A 21,278-nucleotide genomic window follows, 5' to 3' on the forward strand; every position below is an offset into this window, starting at 1 on the left:
TCCTCATAGCTTTCTTCTATTTTTTTATTTTTATTATTTTTATTTTTTTTGCGGTACGCAGGCCTCTCACTGTCGTGGCGTCTCCCATTGCGGAGCACAGGCTCCGGACGCGCAGGCTCAGCGGCCATGGCCCACGGGCCCAGCCACTCCGCAGCATGTGGGATCTTCCCGGACCGGGGCACGAACCTGTGTCCCGTGCATCGGCAGGCGGACTCAACCACTGTGCCACCAGGGAAGCCCGCTTTCTACTCTTTGACGTTCTCTTTGTCCCTAACAATGCACTTCTCCCCACTCCTTATTTTCATGTTTCTTGATGTGCTAACAGATAAAGCAAACCGCCCTCCTTCTTAAGAATGCTAAACTAGAAACACCACTGTGTTTCCTAGTCTTGCAAAGCTTACTCACCTCCTCTGATCTCAAAGCACATTGAGTCTAGCGTGTGCCCAATCTCTGTATGTCTTGAGCATTTCTCGGGACCTAAGAGAACAAGGCTTGTCTATAGGCTTTGAGCACTGAGCAGAAGGGATGTCCAGATCTCAGAGTCTAGTGATATAATATGGAGGTACTTCCCATTCTAGATGACCATTAATAAGGATAATTTCTGCAGAACACTGCCCTGCAGTGCAATTATCAACCGGATAGGAAACCTAATTGTCCCTTATCATCTTTAACTGGATTTGGAGAAAAGAAATGCCTCAGCCAGAGACTAGGAAAAGACTGCATAAACTGAGTATTTAATAAAAGATATATACACACACATTTTTAATCTGTTTGGCAAATACCTTACTATCATGCTTTTATCTTCCTTTTTTTTAGGAAAATGGGAGAGACCTTCAATATTGCTCTTAGGATACGACTGTGAATGTGAGGGGGGCGGGAGTGAGATTAGAGGTGGTCTACAGCCTAAAACTAGAATTCATTTAAATTTTCCTTTTCATTCCTTAGATGAAGCTTAGGTCACTTCAAAAAAAAAATCTATATATACCTGTTTCTTCCTGATTGATTTATTAATATATATTGGAAGAGCTTGATACATTTTGATTGCTAGAGGTGCACTACTAACCTATGAAAAATCAAAGTCAAAATCACCTTAGCAACTGCTTAAAAATGTCCTGAAGTTTATTAGCTGTAAATATTGCAAAGCTGTGTTTATTTGGTTTCTAACTTTTAATATAGCCCAAAAAACAAATTAAGAGCTATTAAACCCTGACTTATTTTGAATCTCTCTCAGAAGTCCATTCTATTATCAAAATAAAATGGGACCCAACAGTTCAAAGACATAAAGTTTGCCTTACCTCAAACAAAGATAGCTAAAATATTAGAAACGAGGAAGAAGTAAGCATTTTCTGGAAAGGCTTAATATTTTCTTACCAGCCAGCACACTTGATTTGCAAAACCTTTCAACTGAACAATGGTTTGTAGTATCCTCAGCCTTCAGTTTTCTTTCAAATGCTCTTTTGTAGGCATTTCCTAGCTCTCTCAACACTGCTTGACAGTTTTGTTGTTTCAGGCTGATTTTCTGCAATTTTACTTCTCTGCTGTCTGGATGATTTTATTATTTGCCATATTCTCTCTTTCAGATTGGGGGTTTTATTCTGGTTTTGGCTTGCTGGGATTTTGGCAGGCTACTGCTCTAAAATACAAGAGCTTTGGAAGCTATGCAGATGGCAAATGTAGTGTTTGTGTGCTCTCATTCATGATGGGCTTCCGTCTTTCTATAACACGTGGGAAAACTGCCAACTCTTATTTCCTGTGCCCACTTCTGACATATTTAAGCAAAACTGCAGTAGTGACTCACAGAGCTGAAGGCTTTTTAGTTTGGGTAGGCTCTGGTGCTTGGAATCTAAAAGAAAAAGTTTCTGTTGATACTTAGCATTAATCTTCTTACATTTGTTTTCTATCTCAGTACGTATTTGATGAGTCCATTTACCTTTGAAGTTAACATCTTCTTCCTTTTAGAAGAGTTAAATGATTACCTAATATTTTCTTTTGGTTTTTACTGTTTGTTCTTCCCTAAGCCAGTACACAGAACAATTACATTTATTTTCCAAAGACCATCTTGCCAAGTATTACCATTAAAATAATAAGACCGACTCTCTCAATTGAAGTTTAATGACCTTGTTTCCAGAAATGGCACCTTGAAGAAAAGTATTCATTTTGGTATGTAGATTCAAAAGCATAAACTTAGATAAAATATTCCTTTTCAGAAAAGGGTGAACAATTTTTCCACACCATGGATCAGATATTTAGGACCCGCGAGCAAACCAAGGGTGTTCAAAGTACAATCTCATAGCAATAATGAAATACTGTTTGGAATTCTTAAGCAAAGGCCATATTTTTGCCATGTCACTACTGCAGTGTGAGAACTGGAAATAATAAAGTTCTGCCAATGGCTCAGTTTCCCTTGACTGTGGCTTTTTTCTCCTGCAGGAAGATGCATTGGGGAAAACATAATTTTAATTAATTTCTGTTCAATCTGAAAGTCCAGCACAAAAATATATAAGCACTCAGCATAAGAAAACAGACCTTCACAAATATAACTTCATATTCTCTGGAATACTACATAGTGTTTATTGATTTATGGACTCTACTATAAAAAGGCACACAACTTTGCTCCTGGTCACACATAAATAATATGACAAATAAGCAACTGGTCTGATTTGAATTATGCCCTCACTCAATAGGAATCTAAATTCAGTGGGAATTCTGCATGAATAATTAATGGAATCTTAACCATGGAACACAAAAACAAGGAATCCAGATATCCTGAGAGACTTCCAATACCTCACCCAGAACTTGGGCAATACAATTCTCCATCACGAGGACTCTCCTTCTAGCAAGACATTTGCTTTCCTAGTCTTGTCTACAAAATGGTAACAGTGCTCTCCCCCCTGTTTATATGTCAAACAAAAAAACACCTCTACCTACTACCAGATGCCCCATGAATGGCAAGGTACCACTCCCATTTGAGAACCACTGTACACAACGCTGCCCTGGAGGGTCTTCTAACCTAGGACACCAAAGTGACAAGGACAGTTCTGTTACACATTAAGTAAAGGAGCCCAACCACAAGGCCTGCACAAGCTTCAGGTAGGTTGTTTTTCTTTTGTATGAACTGACATTTTGCATTATTAAATATTCAATTTATTTAACTTGATCAAAATAATACAGAGGTTTATGCAGATAAAAATATAAGGTAAAGAAAATAAAACTAAATATGAACTTTTGCTCAGGTTCTGATGCATTTTAAGGCATAGATACTTGTATTTAATTGCACGTGCAGTGAAACTGAAACAAGGAATGGCAATACAAGGGCTAAAGATTACCTTGAATATTTTTCAATAGAAACTTACTTATCATGACAGACATCCATTGACTTCATATCAATCAATGTGAATATTTCAAGTTAGAAAGTTCAGCTCACTTGTCAACATAACTAAGGAAGTGTGGCTATAGTAACATGTTTTATTAAATGCTTTACTTAAAATAATATTTTATTGTAAAACATTCCTAAAATACACAAAAATATATGTGAAGAAGGGAAAATACATTCCATGTTCTTGAACAGAAAAACACATTACGAAGATTGTAATTTTCTCTAAATTACTTTATAAATTTAATACAACCTCAATAAAGATACCATAAGAATTGTTTCTAAAGTTATACAAGTTCATTTTAAAGTCTGTATGTAAAAATAATCAAATAATAGCCAGAGAAATCCTAAGAAGTGGGGGAAGGGTACTTCTTCCAGATATTAAAATACATTATAAATCTTATATAATTAGACTATATGGTATTGGCACATGAATGACCAGACTTATTAGGAGAATGGAACAGAAAGTCCAAAAATGAATCCTAGTCCATAGGGAAGCTTAAAATATAATAAACACAGCAACTCAAATCAGCTTAGAAAATTGTACAGTCACATGGAATAGTATATATTTGGATCATTCCTCACATCATGATAAATTTCAAATGCATCAGAGACTGAAATGCAAAAAAAAAAACTAACCATACATGTGCTAGAATAAAATGGGTAACTTTCTTTATAATCCAGACTGGAGAACACTTTCCTAATTATGATCAATGTCTAAAATCAATATAGAGATGTGACTAGTAAATTTCTGTAAATTTAAAAAATAATGTCTGCATAGCAAACACACACACCCCATAAGAATAAAAACTGTGACTAGAAAATATCAATAACATATCATAGATAAAAGTTTAATACCCTAGGAAATACAAAGAACATTAAACATTTGAGAAGAATAAAGACCAAAAACTCCCTTGAGAATTTGTTAAAAAAAAAAAAAAGAATGAAAGAATAAAGATGCTCATCCTCATTCAAATAAAAAATGCAAATTAAACTTATTCTCAGATATCATTTCTCACCAATTCAATTGGCAAACATCTAAAATTTTGACATTCTCTGTGGTTGTCCTGCAGGGAATCAGGCACTCTCATACACTGCTGGTGGGAATGCAAAACGATATAATCCAAGGGAATTTGATGTCTAGCAAAATTATGTATACAATTACCCTTATCTCAGCAATCCCACCACTAGGAAGTTTCTTAAAAATACACTGACAGTAGTACAAAATGTCATATACAAAGATTATTCATTGTAACAGTATTTGTAATAAGCAAATACTGGAGAAAAATCAATGTCCATAATTAGGAGACTGCTTGAATAAAACACTAATGGAGTACTCCGTAGCTAGAAAAATGAATGAGGACAACCTCGCTCTACTGTCATACAGTGATCACCAAGACAAGTTGTTGGGTGGGGGTGGGGTTGGAAGAGTGAGTGAGTGAGTGTGTGTGTGTGTGTGTGTGTGTGTGTGTGTGTGTGTGTAGGTACAAACATACCCACATGTGTGGGTATTGAGTCAATGCACACGTATATTCACATACATATATACTATATATACTATGTGTGTGCATACATATTATTTAAAAAAAAAGAAAGATATACCAAAGTTACCAAAAATTGTTACATATAAGAGGAGCAAGGATAAGAATGAAAGTTGTACTTCTATTTTGAGTTTTTACTTGGGAGCATTGTAAATGTTTTACATAACTAATAAAACTAAAGTTAAACAACAAAAAAGCATCCTTGTATTTTGAAAAGAAATTGAAGCAAATGAATTTACCTGTATGTTAGGTTGGTGGAACAACCATACAAAGCAATGATATTGAGAGATTAAAAATAAAATGTTTTCGTTATACAGTCCTTGTGGGTTATATCTTAAGGACACAAAGAATGAGAAAGAAATCTTAAATTGTACTCAGTGGTCTTATTATTAGTAGAAATGCTGGCATGTTATTTTGAAACTATTATGAGCATATTGTAGGATAAAAGAACCAAGTAATTATGCCACTAGGAACCAAGATTTTCAAACTAAAAGGAGAAGATATGAATATAAAAATCAAAGCTAAGTAACCTAATATCTGAAATTTGAATTACCACTATTTCTATGAACTCATGAAATATTTTCTCTATACAGTAGTCCCACCTTATCCATGGAGGATGTTTCCAAGACTGCCCAGTGGAAGCCTGAAACTATGGATAGTACCAAACCGTATACATACTACGTTTTTTCCTATACTAATGAATGAATAGTGTGTACAGCATGGGTACACAAGACAAAGGGATGATTCACATTCCAGGTGGGAGGGAGCAGGACAGCGTAAGATTTCATTATATAATTTAGAATGCCACGCCATTTAAAACTTATGAATTGTTTATTTCTGGAATTTTCCATTTAGTATGTTCAGACCATGGTTGTCTATGGGTAACTGAAACCATAAAAAGTGAAACTGCAGATAAGGGGAGACTACTGTATAAAGAAGTTTGGGTGTCAAGTCCTGTTCACTGAACAGGAATTAAAAAAAAAAAAGGTAATTTAGAAACAATGGGCAAATTTAGCGTCCTCATTTTCAAATCAAACTGTCATTTCCTACAAAAAGAACAAAGGTTATTTGGTAAAAATGGGTGATTCCAGGTCCGGGAATATCCAAAATGAGGCTGGGACATCTTGTGGCAAAGAACAAGAAAGACTGTAAAGATTATTGGAGACTAGGGACATAAAAAAAGATACAAGAGCCAAAAAGCTCCTATTGGTCCAAAATTGGGTAATTTGAGCACCAGAAAGAAAAATGTCTGAAACTGATTAGAGCACATCAAAATTTTTTTTAAATCTCTAGTCAACTTTAAAGATGTTAAAGTATGAACTCATTACACTGCAAGTTGATAAAGACGTGTAATCAAATCTTTATTCTGCATTCTTGTTAAAACTGTATTTTGAGGTAACAATATTATATGAAGGAAAGTTATTCTCTACAGAGGAATTTTAGTGATAACTGCAGAAGAAATTATAAAATTAAAATCACCATACTGTAACCTCTAAAGAAGAAAAGGATCTTGGCAGTGATTATTAACGGGTAATCATTAGGTGAAAGGCTGATGAGAAACCTTATAATACACTTATGGGGATGAGAACACTAACCCATCTTAGCACCACTAAAAGTGGGGCTTCCTCTCAGCGTGATGCACTAGAAAGTTCACAGCACTTCCTAGAGTACCATCTGAAGTTCTTTAGCTAAAAGAAAAAAAAAAAAGGGAGAGAGAACCTAATCAAATTAATACTTTAGATTGACCTTTTTTTTTTTTTTGACTAGGAATTGAACCCACGCCCTCAGCAGTGAAAGCATGGTGGAGTCCTAACCACTGGACTGCCAGGGAATTCCCTAGATTGACCCTTTACAGGAAATACAGAGAATGAATGAAAAAGATAAATTAGTAAATGATGTCACAAAGGAACAGGCAGTCAAATCCAGAATGTAAAAAATTCTTCCAAATCTAGTTCATTTTTCCAAAAATAAATGGCAAGGAGAAAAAAAGGAGAGGAGAAACTGCCATAGAGAATAAAAAATTATAAACATTGAGGATGTGTAATGTATGTACTTTGTTTAAATTTTGACTTAAACCAATAGTAAAAAGATGTTTTAAGTAATTAGGCAAATTAAACATGGACTAGTTATTAGATATTAATATTATTAGTCATGATAATTGCAATATATTTATGCAAAAATGATTACCCATTAGTAATAATATTCTAAAGAATTTATGGTATCTGGAATTTGTTTTTAAATAATTTAGAAAAAATTGGGAAGACAGATGAAACAGCATTGCAAAACGTTGATGACTGTTGAGGCTGGAGGATGTGTACATGGCAGTTTATTATGCTATTTTCTACTCTTGTTTGAAAATTACAATAAACATTTATAGAAGTCTATTGACTCTGGCAATTTCTATCTTATGTAACTACTAGTTACTACTCCCCTTGTGCAAGGACTGCAGGAACTATCTTCCAGCATGAGACGCAGATTACATAAATTTCTACTGTTTGTTTTTAAAAACTGGTATTTATTCTTTGATCAGGCCTGGTGCGTTTGCCGGCAGAGTTTTCAATAAGTTCTATGTCTTAGGCTTTCTTAATCCATTAAGTAATATTATACAGGAATTTTCTGTATTATCTTTGCAGTGAAACATGAAACAAAATCTGTGAAGGGTCCCCCGTTTTTATTCGATATTTTATCTGAGCGATTCCCAACCTGCAGATCCTGAACCTCTGGCAGACCAGACCACAGAGAAAACCATGAGACTATGAAACATTGTGTGTAGCCTAAATACTATTTACACATAAAAGTAGTATTATATATAAAGTTCACTGAAATACCTTTATGATTGATAAAATTAAAAATTTCAATTAATGAATACTTAAATTATGACTCCTTTTATGTAGATTGTAGGGTTTTTTTTATACTAACAAACAATGCCCTAATTCTTGACAATACTGAGGATGTCTGTCTACTTGGTTCTGATATTACACAGTGTTTAATTGTCATGCATTTTAGGAACAGCAGCAATTTTTTGTCTTTGAGGAGAATAATTTCCAAAGGGTCCTTATTAAAAAGATTCCTTGAGGATTCATCATCAGTGGTCCCTCATTCTCCCTACGTCTAACTCCTCCCTATAAATTGTCAAGAGGTTGAGAAACCCTGCTCCAGTCTATATAAGTAGAATATCATGTGAGCGGGGCCCCCTGGAGTTATCCAACATAATCACTGAACACTGGAACTTTTGTCCCTATGGCTACAGAATGCAAAAATACTATCCTATTTATACCACATATAGTATAAAACCGTGCCCTCCTATGGCATAAACAATCTCTACTGGATTTTACCTAAATCTGACCTCCAGGGTAAGTGACTATAGGATGTCAGAGGAACAGGACTGAGAGAAGAAAATGTGCTGGAGCCAAGTGACTCCACATGCTGGCGGCTGGCTGCATATTTATGATGGTTGAGTATTATTTATACCATATGAAACCCTGATTCGCTTTTCTACATGCTTAACTGTTTTGTAAATGTCAACAGTGAATTGTTTATACTGTTCTTAAGAACACGGTAACTTCAATTTGAGATTTTTCTTTTCCTTTGATACTCTCTTCCAAATGTTTTCCCTTTCTTAAAATGAGACTTGTCAGGTGTAGTTATGAGTGTGTGAAGGCATAATGCTTTACCAAATAAAATGCTGGGTTCTTGTTCTTGGTCCTTCATTTTTATGAAATATTAAATCAAATACCATGGGTGGGTGATATGTGTATATGAGGGGAGGATGTACATGAGCTTTACTGTGGAGCTTCCTCTCTCCATAGGCCAAGATAATTTTGGAGAAATCCTGGGTCTAAAACCTTACATGCCAATGGCACCATTGCAATCAGAATGAAATGCAGAAAAATATTGAAGTTAGATAAAGAGATAGGGACTTCCCTCGCGGTCCAGTGGTTAAGACTCTGCACTTCCAATGCAGGGGGCGTGAGTTCGATCCCTGCTTGGGGAACTAAGATCCCACATGCTGCACAGTGCAGCCAAAAAAATAAATAAATAAGTTTAAGAAAAAAATAAGATAAAGAGAGAAATCTATCACTATTTCAAAGAAATCTGAAAATAGAATATTGGTACTATCACTGAGACCCATATTAATTCTCTCCCTGGTCCTCTGTTCATACTTGTTATACTGTTTTGCTTAAACAATTCTTTGCCTGGGTCTCTGTCTATGCTTGGTTTTGTTTGTTTCTTTGTTTTTGAGATAGTAAAAGGTAAAGAAACTCATTACTAGGAGATATCTCTAGATATGAAAATCCTTACTTCATCTGTCAAGAACCAGTTATCTATCTTTAATTTTGTCTGTAGCCAAAGAAATTTTTAACATTTAATATTTATAGCTAAATTAATTTAAGATCATAGATGGAAGGGAAGTTTTTCTAGAGACAGAGCAGATAAGAGACTCAGCAACATACCCACTGATTTTACCTGTAATGACCAGACCTCTGGGTCACTTTGATAAACCTGATAACTATAAATTCAGAGGTAAAATGAAGAGTGATAAGAAGAGTAACATGAACCTAAGATTAAAGTGACTACCTAAGAGACTAGTTAAAATAGATTAGTTCCCCTGTAGTACTCATCAGTTACATTTCAAAGAACAGATAGACCAATGCTGTCTGATAGAGGTGACACTTAAGATGGGTTTTATTGTTTTGGTTTTGTCTCAGAAGCAAAAACTCTCTGCTCATACCCATTTGTGTCATAACTGACTAAACCAATAAATTGGCACAGAAAATTTGAAAGAGATGGAGGGACTGGAGGAGTTATCTGATCCAATACCCCTATTTTACATCTGAAGAAATGGAAGGTCATCAAATCACTTCAAGGACCAATTCAAGATCTCAGAAGTACAAGGTTATTTTTCCTTCACTTCAAGTTAGTGACAAACATGATTCACCTTTGCCAGCTTTAGCAACCATGATTTACCATCCATTACCTAAGATGATGTGATCCTATTGCCATTTGGAAGAGTAGAATGGGTCAGTCTGTTATTTATAAGCCCTCACAATTAAACCATCAAGCATACACAAAATTTTATTTTTGTGTTCTTTTCTTTTTCTCCCCAGTCATCCCTCAGTCCATTCAGAGCCCACTTCTGCAGGCCTCAGAGAGAAGCTACTCTCCAACATCATCCCCCACCTCTGTCCCCTATATGTGCCCTCAAGACTTTTCACTGCCCAGTCCAGAGGGTCTTACTCCTTTTGTCCTCACGGCCGTTGCCCTCAGCTGCCATTAAGGCTGGTTTTTTGCCCAATGGAATGGGTAGGAGTTGGGGCTATTCCAGAATCTCTACACAGATGTTATTTAGGAGCAGTAATCTTTTAAATGATGGTGGAGTGGGAGGTGGAGCCTAGTAGACCTATTAAAGCTTCATTTATAAAACAAGCATTTCATTAACAAACAGGGTTTTCTTGCTTGTTTGTTGTGGTTTATTGCGGCTTTGAGAGTAGGGGCTGATGGGCATTATGGGGTTAGGATTACTAAAATGCTCATTTGCCTCCTTTTGGCGGGGGTGGTCCACCTTTCAGGTCTCACCTATAGGGGGAAGAAATGAAGAAAAATGGTCCTTTCAGACCTAACCTCAAAATGAAACAGCTACTACAGAAACTCATCTTTCTCTGACTAATATTGTCTATCACTTTCAGTAAGACTCTGGTATATCATGCTAAAACAATCTATTTTTTTTCTCTCTAGCAAAAGCCCCTTGTATTATCTTATCTTCATATGGACTGTGGCCCCAGAGAAGAGGGGGAAAGGGTCTTATTCCAAGAAGGGTGAAGCAAAGAGAAAAACATGAGAAAACAACAGAAACAACATATGCAAAACCCGTCAACCATACCACACTACATAATGTAAGGAAAACATCATATAGGCCCATTGCTCCCTGAAAGTTTTTCTCTAGTCAAATGGTAACAGGAGTACATCTGCAAATAAATTGCCAAGTTGCTGTGGGTTTATGGGAGCTAGGGAAGACAGGGAGGGGGAGAATCAAAGGATTATCTCCTGGAAATGCTTTTATTGTCTTGAGAGGAGGGACAGTACGTAGCTCTGTTCAGGAAACTGAGCTCTTCTGAGGATCTTACCAATTTATACTCTATCTCTCACCTCTTCTTCTCTGGGGTATTTCATAGGTAGCTTTGCTAACTGCCTGCACAACTACAAATAGACTCTGTCGCTTTAGATATGGGGTTGTCCTTTTACGGGCACATTGATGGACTAGATGTCAAGGCTTTAGAACAGTAGCATGACTAGGACAGACACCATCCCCCATAAATCCAATATTGACAAATGTCCTACCCAGTCCAGATGATTCTGTTTCTCAAAGTTGACTTTATCAAGGCATAACGGCAAAGCAAAGGACACAGAAAATAATTGACAAGTTCTGGGAAATGAGCTATCGAGCCCATCATTTAAAGAGGAAAATGTTGATGAACAATTGAGTATTACAAATTATTGTTAAGAATCTCTTAATTGCATCTCTCAGCCTCCAAAAAAAATGCCAATAATTCTTGACTATCTAATAAACAGAGATCAACCTGGGTCTACAGATTCTTAAACTGGAGAATTTTTATTTGTAGCTTCTGTTTCATTTCTCAGTTCACTGAAGAAAAAGTGAGTTAGCAATGCTGAATAAACTGTAAACTCCGCAACATAATCAAAAGCTTGAAATGCATCTCATGGGAATTCAAACTTAAGAAGACTGAATGAAAATTTTTTGAGAAAATAATTTATATGTCATTATAAAAACACTGCTTTGGGGTCCCCCCCCCAAAAAATATGGGTTATTTATCAAAAAGCATCACAATCAAGGAATGCCCAACCAACAATTCTTATTTTATAACCCTAACTCCAATATTGGCACTAAATGTCCATTTCCCTTTTCCACGTGATGGCCCTTTACCTGTTATTAGATGTTAGCCCTGTTCACTAATGATTTTCAGCAATATAAAGTGTCATCAATTATAAAATACACCATTATTTTACATACTACTAAGAAAAAACCACAATGACAATTGTTAAGACACATTCCCATCTCAGAGACATCATTACAATATTGAAAATGCGCTTCCCCAAACTGAAGAAAAAGTATCTCTGGATCTTCACAGAACATTAGTATTAGAAGTAGCTAAGGAGATAAAGTGGAGTACAGTAGGTGACATTTTCTTGCTATTTCTCATATCAAAGTGCATTCATATTTTAGAATTCAGGAAGAGATGTTTATCGGATTTCCGCTTTCCATAGAAAAGAATAAGTAATATAAGGCAAGCCCAACACATCCTATCTACTCAATGTTGAAATTTTGCTAAATGTTTGAAAAACAAATTCAGATTAAGGGAGAACCATCCAGGCATAAATAAACAAGCTATAAACTAGGACCTCATGAAAATAATCATTGCCCTATTCATGCCACAGGACAAAGAAAATCCCCAACTTTGCACTGCCCATTTTAAATATGCTCAGTTTGAACTCTCTTTGAAAATACCATTTGTGTTTGGGCAGCTGTCATCTTTCAGAAGTTCGTACTCACCTTGCACCCTTCCTGTTGCCAAGGGCAGACTAAGCTGAACATGCTTTAAACAACATTCTCCTTGAACTTCTGTAGAACTGTACTGACTGATGTCAGAGCAATGAAATCTTAGAATGTGAGATCCTGTGGCTGAATGTATCCAAAAGAAAAAAAGCCTAAGAATGGACTTCTCCCTCTCCTGACACTAGGAAGGACATTTCATTAGAAACATAAACAATTTTGTTATTTTCTGAGAAGAAACACATGAATCCCTAATGAGTCTTTAAACAGCAGAAACTCCCCGTTCAGGCTTCTACCACAAAAACAAACTTTGGCCCCAGATTTATTTATGGAAACAAACCTCCACCGAAGCCTTTGGCGAGTGTGCACACCAACATTATATAACTTCTCCTGTGAGTTCTGAACTTCATATATCCATCTTTCTACTTGACATCTCCCCTGGGATGTCTAAAACATGCCACGATTTTAACATGGCCAAATCATTGTGTCCTAACACGTTCCCGTTGTCTTCCCTATCATTTACTGTCATATAGGACACTGCCATCCACCTAGTTGTTCAAACAAACCCAGAAGTCAGACTTAACTTCTCATTTAATTTCACCTATGTCCACTCCAGTAGAAGGTACAAAATATAACAAACCCTTTCGTTCAATTTCCCCTTTTATTAATAATACCCTAGAACGGTCTACCATCGTCTCTTGCCTGGATGTTCTAGCTGGTTTCTCCCACAGCCCCTAATCTATTTTCCACACAGAAGCCACAGTGCTATTTTTAAAATCAGATTGTGTTACTCCTCTGCTCTAATTCCTCCAGTTGTTTCCCACTGCATTCCAATAACTCGTTACTTTACTCTCTGTGCTTTGGTTTTCTCACCTATAAAATGAGACTAGTAATGATACTACCTCATTCAATAGCTATGAAGATGAATGACATATATAAAGTTGTATCAACAGTGCTTGGCACACAGATAGTGTCATATAGAGCTGTGTGGTGGTGTTGTTTACAAATGAAATGTCAAGCCCTTATCAAGTCTGACCCTCATGCCCCTCTCCCACCTCATCTCTTACCATTGTCTCGTTCCCCCGCACATCTGGTCTCTGTCTCTCTCAAGCACGCTAGCTTCATTTCCTTCTTAAGTCCCCTGACCTTCTGCCCTTCCTATGAGACTCAGCCCCCAACCCTCTCTGACCTGGTTCCTTTTAATCGACCAAGTCTCCGATTCTGTGCCACTTCTTTATGAGATTATCTTGACCACCTGAAGTAAATTAGCACTCCTTCCAGGGATGCTATCACATCACCTTGTTTTATTCCCTTCATAGCACTTTTTAATCTCTGAACTTGTTGCTTATGTATCTGTAAACTTCTTTATCACTTCCAGCTTTGTATAAGTCTATGACAGCAGGACACATTGCTGTTACTTGCTCTCTGACTTTGGGCAAGTATTTAACCTCTTTGGGTTACAATTCCTCACATGCAAACTGGGTTAATGAATACCTCCATCTTAGCATTATGAGAGTTAAAGCAGTTAGTCCATGTCAAGCACCTACTAGTGCCTGGCAAATAGGTAGTCATCACACACTGTGTTCTTTAAAAGAAAAACTAACTAAAGTGTGTTGTATAAAGCCAATCTACATCTGAGGAGAGCACTCAGAAGTGGAGACTGATGGAGCATTGGCCTGGTACTCAGAAAAGGCTGCTCTGAGAGCAGCTTCACATGTTGGGGCAGGAAGAGTACAGGACCTATCTGCCAGAAGCCTGAGAATTTCCAAGTCCACGTAGTGAATTATGATTTTAATCCAGTAAGACACAAAATGTTGGTCTCAGAAGAAAACTGATGGGGACTTTTTGATCTCCTTCCCTGAAGCCTGCTCCAGCTAGACTCGATGGCTAGAGAAATACAGCAAGGTCTCTGGTTGATGTTAGTGACCTTGGTATAAAACTCCCAAAATAAGCTCCCAACGTCTCCCAAGATTGTCTTATGGGCCTGGAGATAACCTGTTACAACTACTTTTACTTAGTAAACTGTTTCCTCCACACCCACTTGGACTAGTCTAAACCTCTGTAAGTCAGTCAATGCAGGGGTAGGGTTCCCCTATTGGAGGGCTCCTTGTAGCACATCCAACCTGCTGGCGGGGAAAACGTTCTTAGATGAACAACAACCCAGGCTTGAGCTATCTCATTCCTCCTGCTGATACTCTGCTCCTAAGTCAATAAATCTTACCATGGCTCACACAGCATGTCATTAGTGGTGTGGGACATTATACTCTTGCACAAAGCCCAAGAAAATTTTACCACTTTTCAATATAGATCTTTTGACACAACTAGTGAAGCCATCATCCATTTATGCCTGAGATACAGCCAACACTACAAAAAACAGATTGCAGTGGGAGGTCATTCATTCTAGCATAAGCCTGGGATTGCTCTGTGATATCTCATTTTAATTACAGAAGTCATAATTAATAAATTTGCATCTTGGTTACTCTCAACCTGTCCATGGTATAAATTTTCCCTTTGACTTGTGTCTAAATGAAAGAGCAACTTTTAGTAAGGAGAAACTCTGTATTCAGAGGTAAACACATTCATCTTCCCATTAGTTCTGATGAAATCTATCCACAGGCAGGTTATATGCCAGGACACTGATATATTCCATGAGGATGCACTGCTACGAACTCCATCTCAGCAAAGTCTTCCAGATGGAAAATAAATGAGAAAGCTTCCTCCAGAGAAAATGAGCTAACAGGAAAGATTTGAGTCTCTTAGTTTAGGAGCTTTGCCTAGAGTTAGTTCCTCTTGGGGAAATTCAGTGAATGTGTTCTTAGCAATTCTAGGAAGTCTTGAGATCTTTCAAGACAAACATTATGGTCTTATGTAAATTCAAGTAAACTTTCTTTGGGAATATAGCCCAGGGAAGTAGATTTGCAAATAAGTTTTAAGAGTTCATTGCAACTTGACTCTTAAAAGGAAAAATACATGCATATTTACTCTTCCTTGACTTTAGATGAATTCTAACTAGGAATACAGAAGATGTGTAAAATAAAGTGAAGAAAAAACTGGAAATTATCTTCAAGTTTTAGGAGTACATAAAAGTAGCAACGTCATGCAAGATGGTCTCAGAAACATAAAGAAGGATATATTAGAATATTTATACCCTCCAAGCAGGATCTAGAAACATGGCCTAAATCAACAGTTACCCATGAACAAGGAACCCACAAGAATGTCATTCTAAATGAGTGATTCCTTAATGTGTCAATGCTAAATTCAAGCAATGACAATCTTTTAGCAGGAGCACGCCATTTCACCCAGTTTTACATCAGGTTGATAACAAACACTACTTCTTCATACAACCTCTCATGTGTTATCTGACTCAAACAGACTCACATTAGGAGCCCACAAACCAATTATCTCTATTTCTATTTGGCAAGGTAACAAAATGCCTTTATCCTCAGAAATAACTTAACAATGGCATCGACATCAATGACATTTTTTATATTGACTGCAGCATAAATTCAGCACACAATTAACAAGGGATAAGCAGAGATTTAAAATGGAAAAAAAAACTTTCAATAAAAACATATTAAAGGAGAAAGATGGTGTAGATAATACTTTTCCATATTTCTATTGCTAAGCATAACTAAAAATCCTGGACATTGTATATAACACAAACATAAGAAGACTGAAAGCTGGAGAAAATAACATAGACGGTCTAGGGACCTCAGGGCCCAGAAATCAACAGAATCGTGAGTTTCCTGGTTTGTTTTGTTCTGTTTTTACTTCATATATCCCCAGACTTGGAACTGAAGAAGCCATTAAACCAGAAATGCCACCAAGCACAGGCAAACAAAAGCCTGCCCTCTCTAGCCAAATAATTAGGGAAAGGATAGCTTAGCAAGATAGAAAACTTTATAGACAACAGCCACTCTAACCCAGCCAAACAGCACAGAAAGAACTGTGACCCCACCCCCACGCATGCCAGCCAAGGCTGGGTGGAGTGCCTAGACCCCCAACATGGTCAGGCGATAATGAGGCACCACCATCCCCTGCTGGATTGTGAAAAATGAGGAAGAAGCTGGAACTTTCACCACCAATGGAAGGGAACCAGTCCCTCCCCAACAGGGTTGTTGTCAGCGGAAATCATATGCGGGTCCTGGACTTCCACCTCCATCTGGCATTGATGAGGAGCCCCCACCTTCCAGCCCTTGGGTGTCAACAGAGGGCTACTGGGGAAACTGGACATTTATCCACACTTGAAAAGAATGAGATGGCATGCTTCCATCTCAGATGTAGTGTCAGAGAAAGCCAGTTAAAACAGAAGAGTTGAATAAAACTGAGGTACACATAATGTAACACTAAATTGTGTAACTTTTAACCAAAAATCACTCCTCGTACCAAGAATCGGGAAGATCACAAGCTTAACAATAAAAGACAATCAATAGATGCTAACACTGAGATGACAAGATGTTGGAATTATCTGACAAAGATGTGAAAACAGTCATGAGGGAAAAAAAAAAGGTCTTCAATAAGCAATTACCATTACACAATAATCAATAAACAAATGAGAAAAAAAAGTAGAAAGCCTCAGCAAAGAAATAGAAAGTATCAGCAAAGAACTAAATGGAAATTATACAATTATACAACTGGAAAATACAATAACTGAAATAAAAAGCTTAGTGGAAGGACTCAACAGTAGAATGCAATGAACAAATGAAGCAGTGAACGTGAAGACAGAACAATAGAAAGAACCCATTCTCAAGAACATAGGAAAGATAGACTGTGAGAAAGAAATGAACAGCACATTAGGGACCTGTGTGACATAAATATATCATCAATACTGTCAGAATATATTATGTCATAAGAAAGGAGAGGAGAAACAGAGTAAAGCTAAAAAGTACCCATACAAATAATACCTGAAAATGTCTCACATTTAGCAAGAGACATAAACCTACAGATTCAATAAATTTAGTCAACACCAATAGGATATTACAAGGAAACCCACTGCACGACACACCATGAACTGGGGAAAATTAAAAAAAAAAAAATTTTGAAAGCAGCAAGAGAAAAAGGACACCTAAACTACAGGAAACAAATCAATTTGAATGACAACAAATTTCTCATTAGAAACCATAGATATCAGAAGGCAGTGACACAATATTGTTCAAGTGCTGAAGGAACAATTTAGATATTTACCCAGCAAAAATATTCTTCAGGAATAAAGGGGAAATCAAGACATTCTTAGATGGAAAGATCAACGACGACGGTGGAGTAGAAAGACCCTGAGCTCACCTCCTCTCATTGGCACAACAAAATTACAACTATTTACAGAACAACCATCTACCAGAAAAGATCTTCTGCAACTAAAGATATAAAGAAGGAACCACAACGAGACGGTAGAAGAGGCAGAGTCGTGATAATAGTTAAGTCCCATACCCCCAAGTGGGTGACCAATAATTGCAATTGCACAATCTTCCAAGAATGAATCAGGAAGAAACAGAAAATAGGAACCAACCAATTACTAGTAGTGAAACTAAATCAGTAATTAAAAAATACCCAAAAAACAAAAGGCAAGGACCTGATGGCTTCACACACTAAACATTTAGAGATGAGTTAAGACCTATCCTTCTCAAACTATTCAAAAAAATTGCAGAGGAAAGAACACTTCTGAACTCATTCTATGAGGCCAACCCGTATACCAAGTATATATATCACAAAAAAAAAGAAAATTATAGGCCAATGAATATAGATGTAAAATTCCTCAAGAAAATATTAGCAAATGGAATTCAAAAATATATTAAAAGGATAATACTCCATGATCAAGTGGGATGTATCCCAGGGACACAAGGATGGCTCAATATTTGCAAATCAAACAATGTGAAACATCACATTAACACAAGGAAGGATAAAAATCACATGGTTATCTCAATAGATGCAGAAAAGTTCACCATCCATTTATAATAAAAAGTCTCAATAAAGTGGGTATAGAAGAAACATGCTTCAATATATTAACGGTCATAACAAACCTACAGCCAACATCATACTCAATGGTGAAAAGCAGAAAATATTTCCTCTAAGATCAGGAGCAAGACAAGGACGAGCACTCCTGCTACTTTTATTTAACACAGTATTAAAAGTCCTAGCCACAGTAATCAGACAATATATGAAATGAATCTGAATTGGAAAGAAAGAAGTAAAACTGTCACTGTTTGCAGATGACATGATACTATACATATAAAATCCTCAAGATGCCACAAAAAACACCTGGAGCTCATCAATGAATTTGGTAAAGTTGCAGGAAACAAAATTAATATACAGAGATCTGTTTTATTTCCATACACTAACAATGAACTATATGAAAGAGAAATTAAGGAAACAATCCCATTTACAATTGTATCAAACAGAGTAAAATACCTAGGAATACACCTACCTAAGGAGGTAAAAACCTATATTCAGAAAATTTTAAGACACTGATAAAAGAAACTGAAGACAACACAAAGAAGTGGAAAGATATACCACATTCATGTATTGGAAGAATTAATACTGTTAAAATGACCATACTGGGGTTTCCGGGAAGATGGCGGAGGAGTAAAACGCGGAGATCACCTTCCTCCCCACAGATACACCAGAAATACATCTACACGTGGAACAACTCCTACAGAACACCCACTGAACGCTGGCAGAAGACCTCAGACCTCCCAAAAGGCAAGAAACTCTCTACGTACCTGGGTAGGGCAAAACAAAAAAGAATAAACAGAGACAAAAGGATAGGGACGGGACCTGCACCAGTGGGAGGGAGCTGTGAAGGAGGAAAGGTTCCACACACTAGGAAGCCCCTTCGCGGGCACAGACTGTGGGTGGCGGAGGGGGAAGCTTCGGAGCCGCGGAGGAGAGCACAGCAACAGGAGTGCGGAGGGCAAAGCGGAGAGATTCCCGCACAGAGAATCGGTGCCGACCAGCACTCACCAGCCCGAGAGGCTTGTCTGCTCCCCCGCCAGGGCGGGCGGGGCTGGGAGCTGAGGCTCCGGCTTGCGTGAACACAGCCTGCAGGGCGTTAGTGCACCCCGGCTGGCTGGGAGGAACTCCGGAGAAAAGTCTGGACCTGCCGAAGAGGCAAGAGACTTTTTCTTCCGTCTTTGTTTCCTGGTGCTCGAGGAGAGGGGATTAAGAGCGCTGCTTAAAGGAGCTCCAGAGATGGGTGCGAGCCGCGGCTAAAAGCGCGGACCCCAGAGACGGGCATGAGACGCTAAGGCTGCTGCTGTCGCCACCAAGAAGCCTGTGTGCCAGCACAGGTCACTATCCACACCCCGCTTCAGCACGCCACTGCCAGGGTCCCGGGATCCAGGGACAACTTCCCCGGGAGAACGCACGGCACGCCTCAGGCTAGTGAAACATCACGCTGGCCTCTGCCGCCGCAGGCTCGCCCCCCACTCCGTGCCCCGCCCTCCCCTGGCCTGAGTGAGCCAGAGCCTCCGAATCAGCGGCTCCTTTAACCCCATCCTGTCTGAGCGAAGAACAGACGCCCTCGGGCGACCTGACCTACACGCAGAGGCCGGGCCAAATCCAAAGCTGAGCCCCAGGGAGCTGTGAGAACAAAGAAGAGAAGGGGAAATCTCTCCCAGCAGCCTCAGAAGCATCGGATTAAAGCTCCACAATCAACTTGATGTACCCTGCATCTGTGGAATACATGAATAGACAGTGAATCATGCCAAATTAAGGAGGTGGACTTTGAGAGCAAGATTTATGATTTTTTCCACTTCTCCTCTTTTTGTGAGTGTGTATGCTTCTGTGTGAGATTTTGTCTGTATAGCTTTGCTTCCACCATTTGTCCTAGGGTTCTATCCGTCCATTTTTTCTCTTAATAATTATTTTTTTTATTTTAATAACTTTATTATATTTTATCATACTTCATTTTATTTTACTTTATCTTCTTTCTTTTTTTCTTTTTTTTTTTTGCAGTACACGGGCCTCTCACTGTTGTGGCCTCTCCCGTTGCGGAGCACAGGCTCTGGACGTGCAGGCTCAGCGGCCATGGCTCACGGGGCTAGCCGGTCCACGGCATGTGGGATCTTCCCGGACCAGGGCATTAACCCACGTCCCCTGCATCAGCAGGCGGACTCTCAACCGCTGCACCACCAGGGAAGGCCTTTCTTTCTTTTTTTCCTTCCCTCCCTCCCTCCCTCCCTCCTTTCTTTCTTTCTTTCTTTCTTTCCTTTCTTTCTCTCTCTCTCTCTCTCTCTCTCCCTCCCTCCCTCCCCCCCTTCTACTAATTCTTTCTTTCTACTTTTTCTCCGTCTTATTCTGAGCCATGTGGATGAAAGGCTCTTGGTGCTGCAGCCAGGAGTCAGGGCTGTGCCTCTGAGGTGGGAGAGCCAACTTCAGGACACCGGTCCACAAGAGACCTCCCAGCACCACATAATATCAAACGGCGAAAATCTCCCAGAGATCTCCATCTCAACACCAGCACCCAGCTTCACTCACCGACCAGCAAGCTACAGTGCTGGACACCCTATACCAAACAACTAGCGAGACAGGAACACAACCCCACCCATTAGCAGAGAGGCTACCTAAAATCATAATAAGTCCACAGACACCCCAAAACACACCACCAAACGGGGACCTGCCCACCAGAAAGACAAGATCCAGCCTCATCCACCAGAATACAGGCACTAGTGCCATCCACCAGGAAGCATACACAACCCACTGAACCAACCTTAGCCACTGGAGACAGACATCAAAAACAACGAGAACTACAAACCTGCAGCCTGCAAAAAGGAGACCCCAAACACAGTAAGATAAGCAAAAT

This window comes from Grampus griseus, assembly GCF_964374135.1.
Source record: "Grampus griseus genome assembly, chromosome: 3".
In the NCBI taxonomy this organism is placed as follows: domain Eukaryota; kingdom Metazoa; phylum Chordata; class Mammalia; order Artiodactyla; family Delphinidae; genus Grampus; species Grampus griseus.